This window comes from Rutidosis leptorrhynchoides, chromosome 6 (assembly GCF_046630445.1).
Source record: "Rutidosis leptorrhynchoides isolate AG116_Rl617_1_P2 chromosome 6, CSIRO_AGI_Rlap_v1, whole genome shotgun sequence".
Taxonomy (NCBI): Eukaryota; Viridiplantae; Streptophyta; class Magnoliopsida; order Asterales; family Asteraceae; genus Rutidosis; species Rutidosis leptorrhynchoides.
In genome coordinates, this window is record NC_092338.1 from 38,100,045 (window position 1) to 38,117,182 (window position 17,138).

Below are 17,138 nucleotides of genomic sequence, written 5' to 3' on the forward strand. Positions count from 1 at the left end.
TATATTAATACCTAATTGAAGTCAAATAATTTCACCTATTGATTATATAATACTTATATAATAAATGTTAATGTCTACTTAATATTTTATGTAATATTATTATAATTATGTATCAAATAATTTTTATATGTATTTTAAAATTTTGTTAATAATAATAAAATTGCTAATTTAATAATAAAAAAAATTTTGATAATTATAATAATAATAATAATTAATAATGCTTTTAAATTTTAATTTTAATAAAAAGATTTTAATAATAATGATAATTCTAATATTAGTTTTCATGATAATACTTAATAATTAGTAATAATAATATCTACCTCATGTAAGTAGACTTTTTAAAAAAAATGCCACCAGCAGGAATCGAACCTAAGACCTCTCATAAACCCGAACACCTTGTAAACCATACATCCATTTCTATTTTTCTGATTTGTATTGATATCCATTATATACAACTCTTATTGTTTTGATCCAATCAGCAAAACTTTCGGCCTAATACTAAACCCAAGTTCACGGCCCAACTATACTAACCCACACGGCCCAAACAGCAAATATTCCGGCCCAACAGTTTCTTTTGTTGAAAAAAATATACTATAGTGGCCTGGGTTCGAACCCAAGACCTTCTGTTACACGCCCACGCAAATGAACCACTCCTCTACTGCTTGCTTATCTGATTTCTTTCTCTTAAATTTAATTAACCGTTACATTTCTGTTTCTCTTTCCTTTTCTTCCTAACATTAATCGACCAAGTCATACTTTGCTAATCATGAACAGAAACATAATCTAGCGACTGTATTATGACCCTATTATCATACGATCATATCTAGTCACCATTTTATCATAACCACGTTATCCATAAACATAACATAATCACCTTCGATATTATAATTGTGCTAATCATCATCATCATCATCATCATAAACAAGTTATCATCATTCGGTTACTCTAATGATCATCATCAGGATCCTCATCAACTTCTTTATACCGTAACATCAGAATCATAATCATATCTTAATTATATCATACTCATAATCATTTTTTTTAACATCGTATATCATCATCAATCCGTTATTTTATGTATAGTATTCCTAAGAACCATATTTTCACCGATTAAAACATAACAGCTGGGACCACGATTTTTAAACAACTCCATATTTAAAATTCAATTTGCTTGATTAAAGGTATCCTGTCTGGCCCCATCGAGTTATTTAATAAAAACATTGAGTCCAACTTGCATTTGAATTTTTTGTCTACAAATGATGAGTGGGGTTCGTTGGATACCAAACCAACTTGCATCATCATTCTTTATTCAATTATTATTAGTATAATAATCACAACATCTTACTTATCATAGGAACCGTATGAAATGAGGCGTGTACAGCGTAGTTCGAGTTAGATCAGAACAGAAAGAAATATCGTGCCTTTATTAGTAATTGTGAGATGGTGTTGGTTTTCTTCTCGGTTAATCAACAGAAACAGAAAGTAACAATAAGTAGTAGAGGTACTCGTTGATGGTTGTGAGTGGTGGTTTAAATGGGTGTCGACCGAAGTAACCAGGTGTAGACAGAAGTAGAAATAAGTATATTGCAGTAGACCTTCAATGAGGTTGGTTGCTAATTCGAAATATGAACATAAAATGGGTGTTCATGGTTGTTTCGGCGAATATGGTGGTGGCTGTGATTATGGATTTGAACAACAATAAGGAGATGATGGATTGTGGTTGCAATGGTGGTGATAGTTATGTTTCGTCGAGCAGTCGAGGCAATTAACAGAAAATGAATAATCAATGATGATGATGATAAAGATTGAATTAAGGTGACAGGTGTGTATGAAAGGTGAAATGGATGAGAATGGTGGAAGCTTCGGTTTCTAAGAACAAAAAGAGAATATGGATGATGGTTTAGTCGATGGTTGTTTCAACGGTTACAACAAATGGGTGGTGTTTAATTATTATATGATAAAGGTGATAGTTATGGTTTTCGCTAGCGATCAAATAAACAAGAAAAGAAACGGGTTGATTCTATGATGGTGATCAAGTGGGTGTTGGGTTGTTTGAGTTTTACGAATAAAGAAACAAGGGTGCTAGCTATCCAAGTAGAAGAGAGTGAGGGAGAGAAGAAGAAGAGATGATACCTTACATTCTGTATGCTCAAGTATATATATACATCCTATATCTAAAACTATATTCACCTATAACATTAATCTAATAGTTACTTATAATAATAATATAATAATGATTCTCAAAATCAATCACGGATATAATCAATCTTGCACAGTTAAATCAAATAGTAAATTCAATCATAAACGTACAGCAGCCAGTTGTTTTGGTATTTTATGCCGACACCATAGATATTTTTAATTCGCGGAATGTTATATCGTGTCCATTGCTAAACAGTTACGGATAAAAGTTCTCCGAAAAAATCCCCAAACTTTAGACTAAATATATTTAATTAATTCACTCATTACTTGTTTGAAACCTGATAAAAAAAAATTCGGAAAATATTTAGTTTATGTATTTACAAGTAGTATTTATATACATATTTATTTTCAACAATTAACTATTATTTTATTTCAATTAATATTTCAAATCATTATATATATATAAATATACATGTATCTATTTACAAATAGTTATTCGTGAATCGTCAGGCTTGGTCAAAGGATAATTGATTACATAAGTCTAATTTTCAAACTTTCTAAACTCAATATTACATATTTTTGCTTATCGCGTCGGAGACATATAGAAGATAAGGTTTAAATTTGGTCGGAAATTTCCGGGTCGTTACAGTACCCACCCGTTAAAGAAATTTCGTCCCCGAAATTTGGTAGAGGTTGTCATAAATAACAATAGGAATGTTTCCATGACGAATATGAGATGATAATGGAGTCTTATCATTATTGAGAGGTATAGATAAAACGGTTCGATCACGTGAAGCGCACGAGTTAAACTATCACAGAAGGGTGAATTGAGTAAATATGGATTTGTTCTAACCGATGACGTGGTTATGATTGATTTCCGGGATTTAAGGGATTTAAAGAAAATATTACGTAACAAGATTTGGTCCTTCGGCGATTCAGAAAATCAGGATCTTCTTTGTTTTAATGCGGCAATCTGTTTTGATTTCTCTGTCGGATACTTTACTATAAATTCACCTCTTTGTTTCCTTATTTTCTACAACTCCTATCTTTTACTCTTTCTCCTTAATTCCTAATTTAAGACATTTACCAATATGCTCCATTCTCTTCTAATCCTTGATATATTCTTAATTTTCACGTCTGTCATCCTTCTATTTCATCTACCACCGGAGGATCTTATTTACTTTCACTATTATCTTGGGACTATGGTGTTATAAATTTTCCCGTGCCTTTACGTTGCAGTACGTATTGATATATACGGTTTGTAGTTTCTGGGTGGTTGTTGGGTTTTATATCCTTCATTATTTTTCGGAGCTTCATGCTTTCGTTTTCTCTTCCCGACTTCGAGTCAAGCGAGTAATGGTCCAGAATTCGTAGGTATGAGATTCGGAATGAACATAGCTAATGCTCTAAGATAGAAATGGTGATGACAAAATTTTGATTTGTCAAATTACCAGATTATCTTGGAAAAGACCGATTCATCAAGAGAATATTTTCTTGATATGTTTAGAGATCGGATAGAATGTATGAGCCATGTAACATGGCATATGATGATAGTACTGTGAATCATCACATTCCATTAGAAACTCAACATGAGTTACTGTAATATAATGAAGTTGATCAAGTTTCATTATATTATACTAATTCATGCATCAGTTCCCAACACTGCTTCAGAACATTCTTATTTTAAACTCGAAGGTTTTAGAACTTAGAAACTAACACAGTTTCTTTTATATCGTAATGCAGATATTACGGAGTAATAAATGATTTCAGATAAGGATAGTTGTGAAAATATCTTAAGAAATATTGAGGATGAAAGATATGATAATATCTTGGAATTTCTAATGTCGAAGGAGGATGATGAAGATTGACCCTTAAGGGTTTAGATTCAGAAGCAAGGTGTTTGCTACAGAATCGTCATGATTCTTTATGTACAACTTTAGTCCTTGTAATTTGTTCAGAGTCTCCTTCACGGTTTGCTCAATCTGGTTTTCAGTACCAAATTTTCTATCGAGCGTTCCTAACACTTCCTTCTTTTATCATCATCTTTTGGTCATTAAGATCATCTACAACATGCTGCTTCGCCAACATTTTCAAAGTTATCGGATCTGGGTCATCGGTTATCAATCCAAGATGGTTTCAGGAGAATTGTATTTTTAGATGATTAAACGCTGATGGTAATATGATGGGATATAAAAAATTCTTCGATAACAATGGCGAAAGAACAACGTATATATATATATCGAGGTTATACTAAGAGTAATCTTACTGAGAAGTCGAAGTGGAGCTGTAACAAAATTAGCTTCTTGAAAAGGAATTGTAGGGTTGTTTTTGCTAATAAATGGCAAAGGATTCAACACAATATGTGTTAAACTATGAATTTGGATTTGAGAGTTTTTCAGGTGCATAAATCTTTCTTCCGTAGATGAAGTGCGGTTGGTTCATCTTTCCGATCGAGGTGTTTTCAATAATCATGAAAAGTTGTGAATGCGAATTGTAATCGTCAAGATACAAATGAGGTTTAAAATAGAATCAAGTGGCAAACTTGAAGAATTGTTTAGTTTCATATGTTATAATCAGCATTTTAACTCATTTTAATTGTCCAAAGTTAGCAGTCTAATAGTCCGATTGTCCAATGGTCCAATAAATTAATATATAAATTATATATATAATATTCGAATTATTTAATACGTATCGTGACCCGTGTACCGGTCTCAGTGTCGATCACAACTCAAAGTATATATATATTTTGGAATCAACTCCGACCCTGTATAGCCAACTCCCATCTTCACATATAGAGTGTCTACGGTTGTTCCGAAATATATATATAGATGGGTCAATATGATAAGTCGAAACCTTGTATACGTGTCCCGTTATTTAAAATGCGTAAAATAAATTAATATATATCATGACCCATTATACAACGTGTTGTCTCAGAATTAATCCGACATATTTTTGTACATGTGTCCCGACGGTATGTAAAGTGCAGAAATTAAAATTGCGAGAATGTAAATTGCGATAAATTAAATGTTAATCAGTTAGCTGGGAACAGTTAGCCGGAACAGTTAGCGTGGATTCCTATCACAATTTCAATTAGTTAATCCGTTTGTTTCTAACAAATTTTATTATATCCAATGTTTTCTTCATTATGCCACTTGTTGGATTCTGATAGGTCAAAATCCAAATATGAAATTTGAATAGAAATGGTTATTCTGTGGTGAACGGATACGTATATCGGTAGTTGTAAGTAGGATAGTAAATGATCGTTGAATCAGATTCGAAGAATGTACAGTATAACTTATTAATGTGAATTCTAAATATTCCTCGGGTACTACCCACCCGTTAAAATATTTTCATCATTAACAGTTTGTACGAAAGAATTTTTAATTACAATCTTTATGAAAATATACTTGCATATATATTTTCTTCAGATGTAATCATAGATTTAATGAGTCAATAAGATATTAAACTCATCAGGTTTATTGTTAATACTAGATTACATAATCTCTAAAGCATTAAAGATTACTTAGTCGCTATATTGAACGAAGGTAATGAAGTAGAATGGTACGTAAATCGAAGATAATCGATGTAGAACGATATGTAGAACGAAAATAAGGTTGATAGAGCGATACGTAGGATGGTTATTATACTCGAGGTGTAATTTGTGACGTTGAGATTTACGACGTGGTTGTGGTTTGAGGGTGATAAGGATACCATTGACGTTGATGATGGTGATATGGATTATGCTGCTGGTGCTGCTGCTGGTGTTTGTAATCTCCGCACCAGATTCTCCAAAATCATTACTCGAGCACGTAGTTCGTTAACTTCTTATATTATGTTGGGATGATTGATGATTGAAACGAGCGGATGAGTAAGATTCGAAATGTATAATCATGACGGGATACTCTAGAAAGAAGAGAGGAAATGATGTTTCGAACAGGTTCGCCGGTAAGCGCTTCAAATTTATTGTCAAAAGAGCAATTTGGTGAATGGAAAGAATCTTCGAGGTGAAATGATTTTCTAATAAAGAATGATATTCTAACTTCATAGCATATCCATATTTATGGTACTAAAGATTTTGTAGACTATAGAGGAACCTACGGCATATATTAGGCAAGTCTACAGATGCGCTATGATATGAATTATCAGATACGCTAAGATATGAATTTTTGTCTATACACTATCTATGCACTAAATGCAGTAAGACGTGTATAGACTTAAGAATGATAAGCAGGCAATTCCCTAAGGATAATAAGCAGATGGTTTCCGACTAGAAATGATAAGCAAAACTTTTAACATGCAGACACGGTCAAAGTCCAGACTCTCTAATGTATCCTAACAACTACCAGTTAGACACACTAATGCAAGGCCTGGTTCGCTAAGACCAACGCTCTGATACCAACTGAAAGGACCGGTCCTAATCCTCCCGGACGTAGTCTTCAACAGTTGGTCCCATTGCGATGATCGACTCCAAATAATAACTTTAACATGAGCAAATGCACAGCGGAAGACTTAATTCGTACCTGAGAATAACATGCTTTAAAATGTCAACATAAAGTTGGTGAGATATATAGGTTTGATGCTAGCAGCGTAATATCTATGGACCACAAGATTTCATATACATACATAATACACTCGCAAGTGTATGGAAAAGACGTTGAGCACTTGGTAACCATACTTAACTAAAAGTCACAGCAGCATACTCTTAAATAAACCCTACACCGTACCAAAGTGTAGTAACGAGAACGAAGTACTGTGCAACCGTTAAATGCTGGTCGTCCAGCCCGATTGGGGATGTCAGCCCGATAGATCTATCAACAGGATTCGCGTTTACGCTCCTCACGTAATTAGCAGTTACCAAGTATAAAGAGATATGCCATGGTACAACTCAACGTAGAATTTATTTTTGATCACTTGTGTCCATAACGTAAATCATTTATAAAAGTAGCGCATGTATTCTCAGCTCAAAAATATTTAGAGATTAAAAGGGACTATATACTCACCATACTGTATTTTGTAGTAAAAATACATATAACACCATTGAACACGTATAAGGTTGGCCTCGGATTCACGAACCTATATCACGTATATATATTAATACCTAATTGAAGTCAAATAATTTCACCTATTGATTATATAATACTTATATAATAAATGTTAATGTCTACTTAATATTTTATGTAATATTATTATAATTATGTATCAAATAATTTTTATATGTATTTTAAAATTTTGTTAATAATAATAAAATTGCTAATTTAATAATAAAAAAAATTTGATAATTATAATAATAATAATAATTAATAATAATTAATAATGCTTTTAAATTTTAATTTTAATAAAAAGATTTTAATAATAATGATAATTCTAATATTAGTTTTCATGATAATACTTAATAATTAGTAATAATAATATCTACCTCATGTAAGTAGACTTTTTAAAAAAAATGCCACCAGCAGGAATCGAACCTAAGACCTCTCATAAACCCGAACACCTTGTAAACCATACATCCATTTCTATTTTTCTGATTTGTATTGATATCCATTATATACAACTCTTATTGTTTTGATCCAATCAGCAAAACTTTCGGCCTAATACTAAACCCAAGTTCACGGCCCAACTATACTAACCCACACGGCCCAAACAGCAAATATTCCGGCCCAACAGTTTCTTTTGTTGAAAAAAATATACTATAGTGGCCTGGGTTCGAACCCAAGACCTTCTGTTACACGCCCACGCAAATGAACCACTCCTCTACTGCTTGCTTATCTGATTTCTTTCTCTTAAATTTAATTAACCGTTACATTTCTGTTTCTCTTTCCTTTTCTTCCTAACATTAATCGACCAAGTCATACTTTGCTAATCATGAACAGAAACATAATCTAGCGACTATATTATGACCCTATTATCATACGATCATATCTAGTCACCATTTTATCATAACCACGTTATCCATAAACATAACATAATCACCTTCGATATTATAATTGTGCTAATCATCATCATCATCATCATCATCATAAACAAGTTATCATCATTCGGTTACTCTAATTATCATCATCAGGATCCTCATCAACTTCTTTATACCGTAACATCAGAATCATAATCATATCTTAATTATATCATACTCATAATCATTTTTTTTAACATCGTATATCATCATCAATCCGTTATTTTATGTATAGTATTCCTAAGAACCATATTTTCACCGATTAAAACATAACAGCTGGGACCACGATTTTTAAACAACTCCATATTTAAAATTCAATTTGCTTGATTAAAGATATCCTGTCTGGCCCCATCGAGTTATTTAATAAAAACATTGAGTCCAACTTGCATTTGAATTTTTTGTCTACAAATGATGAGTGGGGTTCGTTGGATACCAAACCAACTTGCATCATCATTCTTTATTCAATTATTATTAGTATAATAATCACAACATCTTACTTATCATAGGAACCGTATGAAATGAGGCGTGTACAGCGTAGTTCGAGTTAGATCAGAACAGAAAGAAATATCGTGCCTTTATTAGTAATTGTGAGATGGTGTTGGTTTTCTTCTCGGTTAATCAACAGAAACAGAAAGTAACAATAAGTAGTAGAGGTACTCGTTGATGGTTGTGAGTGGTGGTTTAAATGGGTGTCGACCGAAGTAACCAGGTGTAGACAGAAGTAGAAATAAGTATATTGCAGTAGACCTTCAATGAGGTTGGTTGCTAATTCGAAATATGAACATAAAATGGGTGTTCATGGTTGTTTCGGCGAATATGTTGGTGGCTGTGATTATGGATTTGAACAACAATAAGGAGATGATGGATTGTGGTTGCAATGGTGGTGATAGTTATGTTTCGTCGAGCAGTCGAGGCAATTAACAGAAAATGAATAATCAATGATGATGATGATAAAGATTGAATTAAGGTGACAGGTGTGTATGAAAGGTGAAATGGATGAGAATGGTGGAAGCTTCGGTTTCTAAGAACAAAAAGAGAATATGGATGATGGTTTAGTCGATGGTTGTTTCAACGGTTACAACAAATGGGTGGTGTTTAATTATTATATGATAAAGGTGATAGTTATGGTTTTCGCTAGCGATCAAATAAACAAGAAAAGAAACGGGTTGATTCTATGATGGTGATCAAGTGGGTGTTGGGTTGTTTGAGTTTTACGCATAAAGAAACAAGGGTGCTAGCTATCCAAGTAGAAGAGAGTGAGGGAGAGAAGAAGAAGAGATGATACCTTACATTCTGTATGCTCAAGTATATATATACATCCTATATCTAAAACTATATTCACCTATAACATTAATCTAATAGTTACTTATAATAATAATATAATAATGATTCTCAAAATCAATCACGGATATAATCAATCTTGCACAGTTAAATCAAATAGTAAATTCAATCATAAACGTACAGCAGCCAGTTGTTTTGGTATTTTATGCCGACACCATAGATATTTTTAATTCGCGGAATGTTATATCGTGTCCATTGCTAAACAGTTACGGATAAAAGTTCTCCGAAAAAATCCCCAAACTTTAGACTAAATATATTTAATTAATTCACTCATTACTTGTTTGAAACCTGATAAAAAAAAATTCGGAAAATATTTAGTTTATGTATTTACAAGTAGTATTTATATACATATTTATTTTCAACAATTAACTATTATTTTATTTCAATTAATATTTCAAATCATTATATATATATAAATATACATGTATCTATTTACAAATAGTTATTCGTGAATCGTCAGGCTTGGTCAAAGGATAATTGATTACATAAGTCTAATTTTCAAACTTTCTAAACTCAATATTACATATTTTTGCTTATCGCGTCGGAGACATATAGAAGATAAGGTTTAAATTTGGTCGGAAATTTCCGGGTCGTTACACATAATATATAATACAAGTTGATTAAGTTATGGTTGGAATAGATTTGTTACCAATTTTCACGTAGCTAAAATGAGAAAAATTATCCAATCTTGTTTTACCCATAACTTCTTCATTTTAAATCCGTTTTGAGTGAATCAAATTGCTATGGTTTCATATTAAACTCTATTTTATGAATCTAAACAGAAAAAGTATAGGTTTATAGTCGGAAAAATAAGTTACAAGTCATTTTTGTAAAGGTAGTCATTTCAGTCGAAAGAACGACGTCTAGATGACCATTTTAGAAAACATGCTTCCACTTTGAGTTTAACCATAATTTTTGGATATAGTTTCATGTTCATAATAAAAATCATTTTCTCAGAATAACAACTTTTAAATCAAAGTTTATCATAGTTTTTAATTTACTAACCCAAAACAGCCCGCGGTGTTACTACGACGGCGTAAATCCGGTTTTACGGTGTTTTTCGTGTTTCCGGGTTTTAAATCATTAAGTTAGCATATCATATAGATATAGAACATGTGTTTAGTTGATTTTAAAAGTCAAGTTAGAAGGATTAACTTTTGTTTGCGAACAAGTTTAGAATTAACTAAACTATGTTCTAGTGATTACAAGTTTAAACCTTCGAATAAGATAGCTTTATATGTATGAATCGAATGATGTTATGAACATCATTACTACCTTAAGTTCCTTGGATAAACCTACTGGAAAAGAGAAAAATAGATCTAGCTTCAACGGATCCTTGGATGGCTCGAAGTTCTTGAAGCAGAATCATGACACGAAAACAAGTTCAAGTAAGATCATCACTTGAAATAAGATTGTTATAGTTATAGAAATTGAACCAAAGTTTGAATATGATTATTACCTTGTATTAGAATGATAACCTACTGTAAGAAACAAAGATTTCTTGAGGTTGGATGATCACCTTACAAGATTGGAAGTGAGCTAGCAAACTTGAAAGTATTCTTGATTTTATGTAACTAGAACTTGTAGAATATATGAAGAACACTTAGAACTTGAAGATAGAACTTGAGAGAGATCAATTAGATGAAGAAAATTGAAGAATGAAAGTGTTTGTAGGTGTTTTTGGTCGTTGGTGTATGGATTAGATATAAAGGATATGTAATTTTGTTTTCATGTAAATAAGTCATGAATGATTACTCATATTTTTGTAATTTTATGAGATATTTCATGCTAGTTGCCAAATGATGGTTCCCACATGTATTAGGTGACTCACATGGGCTGCTAAGAGCTGATCATTGGAGTGTATATACCAATAGTACATACATCTAAAAGCTGTGTATTGTACGAGTACGAATACGGGTGCATACGAGTAGAATTGTTGATGAAACTGAACGAGGATGTAATTGTAAGCATTTTTGTTAAGTAGAAGTATTTTGATAAGTGTATTGAAGTCTTTCAAAAGTGTATAAATACATATTAAAACACTACATGTATATACATTTTAACTGAGTCGTTAAGTCATCGTTAGTCATTACATGTAAGTGTTGTTTTGAAACCTTTAGGTTAACGATCTTGTTAAATGTTGTTAACCCAATGTTTATAATATCAAATGAGATTTTAAATTATTATATTATCATGATATTATCATGTATGAATATCTCTTAATATGATATATATACATTAAATGTCTTTACAACGATAATCGTTACATATATGTCTCGTTTAAAAATCATTAAGTTAGTAGTCTTGTTTTTACATATGTAGTTCATTGTTAATATACTTAATGATATGTTTACTTATCATAGTATTATGTTAACTATATATATATCCATATATATGTCATCATATAATTTTTACAAGTTTTAACGTTCGTGAATCACCGGTCAACTTGGATGGTCAATTGTCTATATGAAACATATTTCAATTAATCAAGTCTTAACAAGTTTGATTGCTTAACATGTTGGAAACATTTAATCATGTAAATATCAATCTCAATTAATATATATAAACATGGAAAAGTTCGGGTCACTACAGCTACCGAGAAGATCGTATAGATCAAAGGAAGGTTAAGAATCGCCAGGAGTCGGCAAAAGAGTTATGCCGAGGTTAGAAGAAAATATTTAGAATTTCAAGTTGGTGATCTTGGCATGTTAAAGGTATCACTCTAGAAGGGTGTGGTACAATTTGGTAAGAGAGGAAAGTTGAATCCTCGATTTGTTGGACCGTTTGAGATTATCGAAAGAATTGGACCCGTGACTTATCGTTTGAAATTGCCACAAGAGCTTAGCATTTTTCATAACGTTTTCATGTATCGAATCTGAAGGAGTGTTTGCCCGAGGCCAATGAAGCCATTCTTCTTGATGAACTTCATGTTGATAAACAACTCCAATTTATTGAGGAACCTGTTGAAATTATGGATCGGGAGGTTAAGACTCTCAAACAGAGTAGAATTCCTATTGTTCGAGTTAGATGGAATGCCAGACGCGGTCCCGAGTTCACTTGGGAGCGTAAAGATCAGATGAAGCAGAAGTACCCGCATTTGTTCCCAGATGCCGAGTCAACCCCTGCACCTGCTTAAATTTCGAGACGAAATTTCCGTAACGGGAAGGTATTGTAACGACCCTACTTTTTCCATTATCTTTTACCGTTAATTATTTAACGATCGTTAATTATTATTCGTGTCACGTCATTTCTATGACCTATATTATTATTTTTATAATAGTATATTAATTATTATGTGTTATATGAATATTTGTATTCATATTTTAAGTTGTACGTTTCTACGTGTCGTGGATTTCAATCCGGCGAATCTTTTCGTTTTTCAAACCAACGGTCAGACTTTTAGGATTTTTAAATCCAAATTATTTTAAATATGATATTTTGATGTCATATGATTATATATAATATTTATATATTTTATTTATCGCGTGTGCGTTATCTCTCCGATTATTTAATCGCGTAGCGGTGTTTTCGCGTTTCGGGCTTCGTTCGGGCATTCGGGCCACAAGCAATTATACATATTATCATTTTGGGCTAATGGGGCCCAACCCATGTGAAAATTTCATCCAAACTCCATCAAGGGGGGGTTTTGTGCATTTTTTTTGGAAATTAGCACTAATTAGAAACAAAACCTCTTTTCTCCATTTCAAGTAAATATTTTATTTCATTTTTTTCCTCTCCTCTTTTTCTTCCTCTTGAGCCATCACCTGCACCACCAATAATCATCATCGTCTTTTTATTTCAAGCTTGAAGATTTAGGGCTTTCATCATTTCCGGATTCACCGTATCGAGCTCTACGCGTTCATGTCATCCATTTCTTGATTAGGGTATAAACCCTAACTCTAGATTTTCAATTTTTCTTATTTTTTTCTATTTTATGTGTTATATTGATAGTATGATGATTACATGTTATTGTATTTATGATTGTATGCATAGAAATGCTCAAATATATATGTTTTCGGTTTGATTGAATTGGGACAGCAGCTTTTTCATTCATTTATGGTTGTGTAACTGATATAAAAGTGAAATTAAAGTATCTAGATGAGTTCCTCTCATCAAGACATTAATTTTAGACTCCGGATTCATGTCATTTCAATTCCCGGAACTCTAGATATGATTAAAATGGTGTTTTGTTAAGATTAAATTGTGAAAACGAATTGGTACAGGTATGGTCCGACTTTATGATCATTTTTAGAGTCTTTAGGGTGTACTAGTGTGTTAGTAATGATGATGGGATGAACTTTCATGTTCGGGCCATCGAAATCCGAGCCACGGATCACCCGTTATGACTAAAGCACGTTTTTGAGCGGATTGAAGATCCAAACTGATTAGTGGCAGTAAGTCACGACTTGTTTGCTGTTCTTGGGGTGTTCTTTAGCACACTAAGGTGTCGGGTGAGTTGGTTAGGCGAAGATATATATAAGACTCGCCGAAAACTGATTCCCGGGGCTCAAGTTATGACCCGATAAACTTTTAATTAAAACTTATGGTTATTAATTATGACTTATGATAAAAATAATGATTTTCATTATTAATAAATTACTTATGATATAAAAAGTAATTAATTTAATTTAAGACTTATGATATATATTTATTATATCATTTATTAATTACTTATGATTTAATTAAACATTTAATTAAACTTATGATTAATAATACTTTTATTATTAATGAAAAATACTTATGGTAAGTATTAAACTTATATTATGAGATTATTATAATAAGACTTATAATAAGGATTCATTAATTATTTAATTATTATAAGGCTTAGTTATTATTTAATTATAATTTAATTATTAAATACTTATGATTTAATAATTAAAATTAGAAACTTATGATATGATTAATAATTCATTATTAATTAATAATACTTATGATATGACTTAAAATTTATTATTAATTAATAATACTTATATTATGATTAGTATTTAATTAATTAATTAAATACTTACGTTATATTAATTATATCATTTAAACTTATGTTAGCTTTAATAATTCATTTTAATTTAATTAAACTTATGTTATGACATAATTATACATAATTAACTTTAATTAACATTATAACTTATATTATTATTATAACTTACACTTTTAAAATTAATATTGACTATGTTTGACCAAGTTTGACTTTTGAGTTGACTTTCGGTTGACTTTGACTTTCAGTTGACTTTTGTTGACTTTCTAAATAAGGAAACTTTCCTAACTTAAAACTTTCTAAAAATAGAAACTTTCTAAATTTGGAAACTTTTCAAAAATAAAAACTTTCCAAAAATAAAAACTTTCCAAAAATAGAAACTCTCCAAAAATGGAAACCTGCTAAAAATAGAAACTTTCTAAAAATAGAATGTGTGTGTCCGTACGCTGTTCCGATCAAACCGATGCATGTTGAGTATTGTTCTATGTCTACTTGCAACATGTACAATAACTATCATACTAAGACTTGACCTAAGTTAGTTATTTATATCGACCTTCTTTATTTATAGGTCGGCGTTGTGATCATTCCTGATCACTTTACTTTATTGATGTTCGCATTTTTGTGTGGTTTCTTCATTTGCTATTAAGGTGAGTTATAGTCCCATTTTCTATTTTAAATCTTTTGGGATGAGAATACATGCAATTTATTTTATATTTTGGACACAAGTGAAAGTTGGTTTAAATTATTCATTGTGAGTTGAACAAAAATATTCCCTAGTCTGGTAACTGTAATCACTGGTTTCTACTAGTGAACGCGAATCCTACGGATAGATCTATCGGGTTTGACAACCCCATTTCGAGCTAGTCGCGCTAGCAATTTATAATCGGAATGTTTAGTACTTCGTAATTTGTTGTAGATACACTTGTTCGGTGTATATTATTTATTGTGTTTGGCAAGGGTAAATAAATGGTTAAGTCGTTACCAGGTGGCTCACGGTAAATGGAATAATGTTTTTATATGTTTTCTAGCATATAATTTTGTGGCCCAAAAAGGAGTTTTTATGTTTTCAAACATAAATTTTTACGGTTTAAATTAAATATTGTTTGCAATATTAAACCTATAATTCACTCAACATTTTTGTTGACAGTTACTCGCATGTTTTATTCTCAGGTTCATGATTGATTGCTTCCGCTGTGCTTAGAGAGTCTGCATATTTATGATGGCAGCTTTTGTTAAACATTAACTTGCATTCTATTTTGATACATTTAATAGTGGATGTTGTTGACTTTGTTTAGGTCAACTTTTGATTAAGTAATAATGTATGATTTTTCTAAACTTACATATTTTGGTAGGTTTCCTTTATAGGAAATCATTTTTAAATAAAGAATGCAAGGTTATTTATCAAATTCATATAGAGTTATGATCAAGCTGTGGGACCAAGATAACGATGGTCGTCAAGTGTACTTTGACGGGTCGTTAAAACTCCCATAACACACCACTACCAACCATGACATACTTCTTCCTCATTACATACCCTACAAAATTAATTAAATAACTAAATTTACAATTTTAATAGCAATATGTACAAGTTTATGCAAATTAAATAAGAAAGAGAAAAGCATCCGTCCTGAACTCCTGATTTGTGCTTGTGGAAGAAAAAAAGGAGGGCGACAAGGTGAGGGCGGTGGAGGGCAAGCCTAGGACAAGAGAATGCCATCGGTGCCCTGACATGACATTCTTGATGACATTGCCCATCATTTGCTGATGGAAATGGTCTAAGAAAGTAAAGAAATAAAGAAGTGTTGGTGGAGGTTCGTTTTCATACAAGAACACTCTTACCCATGCATCGGGGGCATATTCGGCATCCCACCACTTTACACGATTGAAGGGTTATAGTATTTAATTTTTTTTTTTAACAGTATTTGATATGATCACCTTAACATTTCTTTATACCATACCATTTGGATCGATAATACATTAATACGTAGTAGAAACAATATAAACAAAATGAAATATGATAAACATAGATTACAGAAGCACTCTTTTCCATGTGAAAAAAAAGAGTGGATGGGTATTCTCTTTATCTTTTTTTCCTTTTGTAAGTGAAAGATGAGATCTTTCTTTCTTTTGCTTTTCTATCAGATCGACCTCGCTTTTAGACTATTCCATCATCATCATTATCATATATTTATATTTTAAATTTATAATTATAATAATAAAGGTTGAAGAATTCGGATCTCGGGGAGATCTCGTTTGAACTTTTTTAGGGAGATCTCGGCATCTCGGAATAATCTCGGGGAGATCTCGGACGTTACCTTACGTTGACTTTATAATTTTTTAAATAAAATTATACATAAAAACGTAAATATATGTATATCTTTATACATTTTTACGAGATTTTACAAAAATATCCGAGAAATGAGCGAGAAAATCTTAAAAATTACGAATTTTACAAGAAAATCCGAGAAATCGTGGCCTTGACTAAGTTTGACCATGTTGACCGAGAAATCTCGGGAGATGAAGATCCCGTCTCGATTGCCTTCTAAAAACGAGATCTCGGGGGAGAGATCTCGGGAGATTTACAACACTGATAATAATAACCAACCAACACTCTTGGTCCTTCTTGATTCCATGCAGTTTATTTGTAGAACATCAAATGAAGGGATTGATAATAAATACTCCGTACAAAACACTGTAATGAATTAATGATAAATGGATTATAGTCTTCTTTTTCTAATT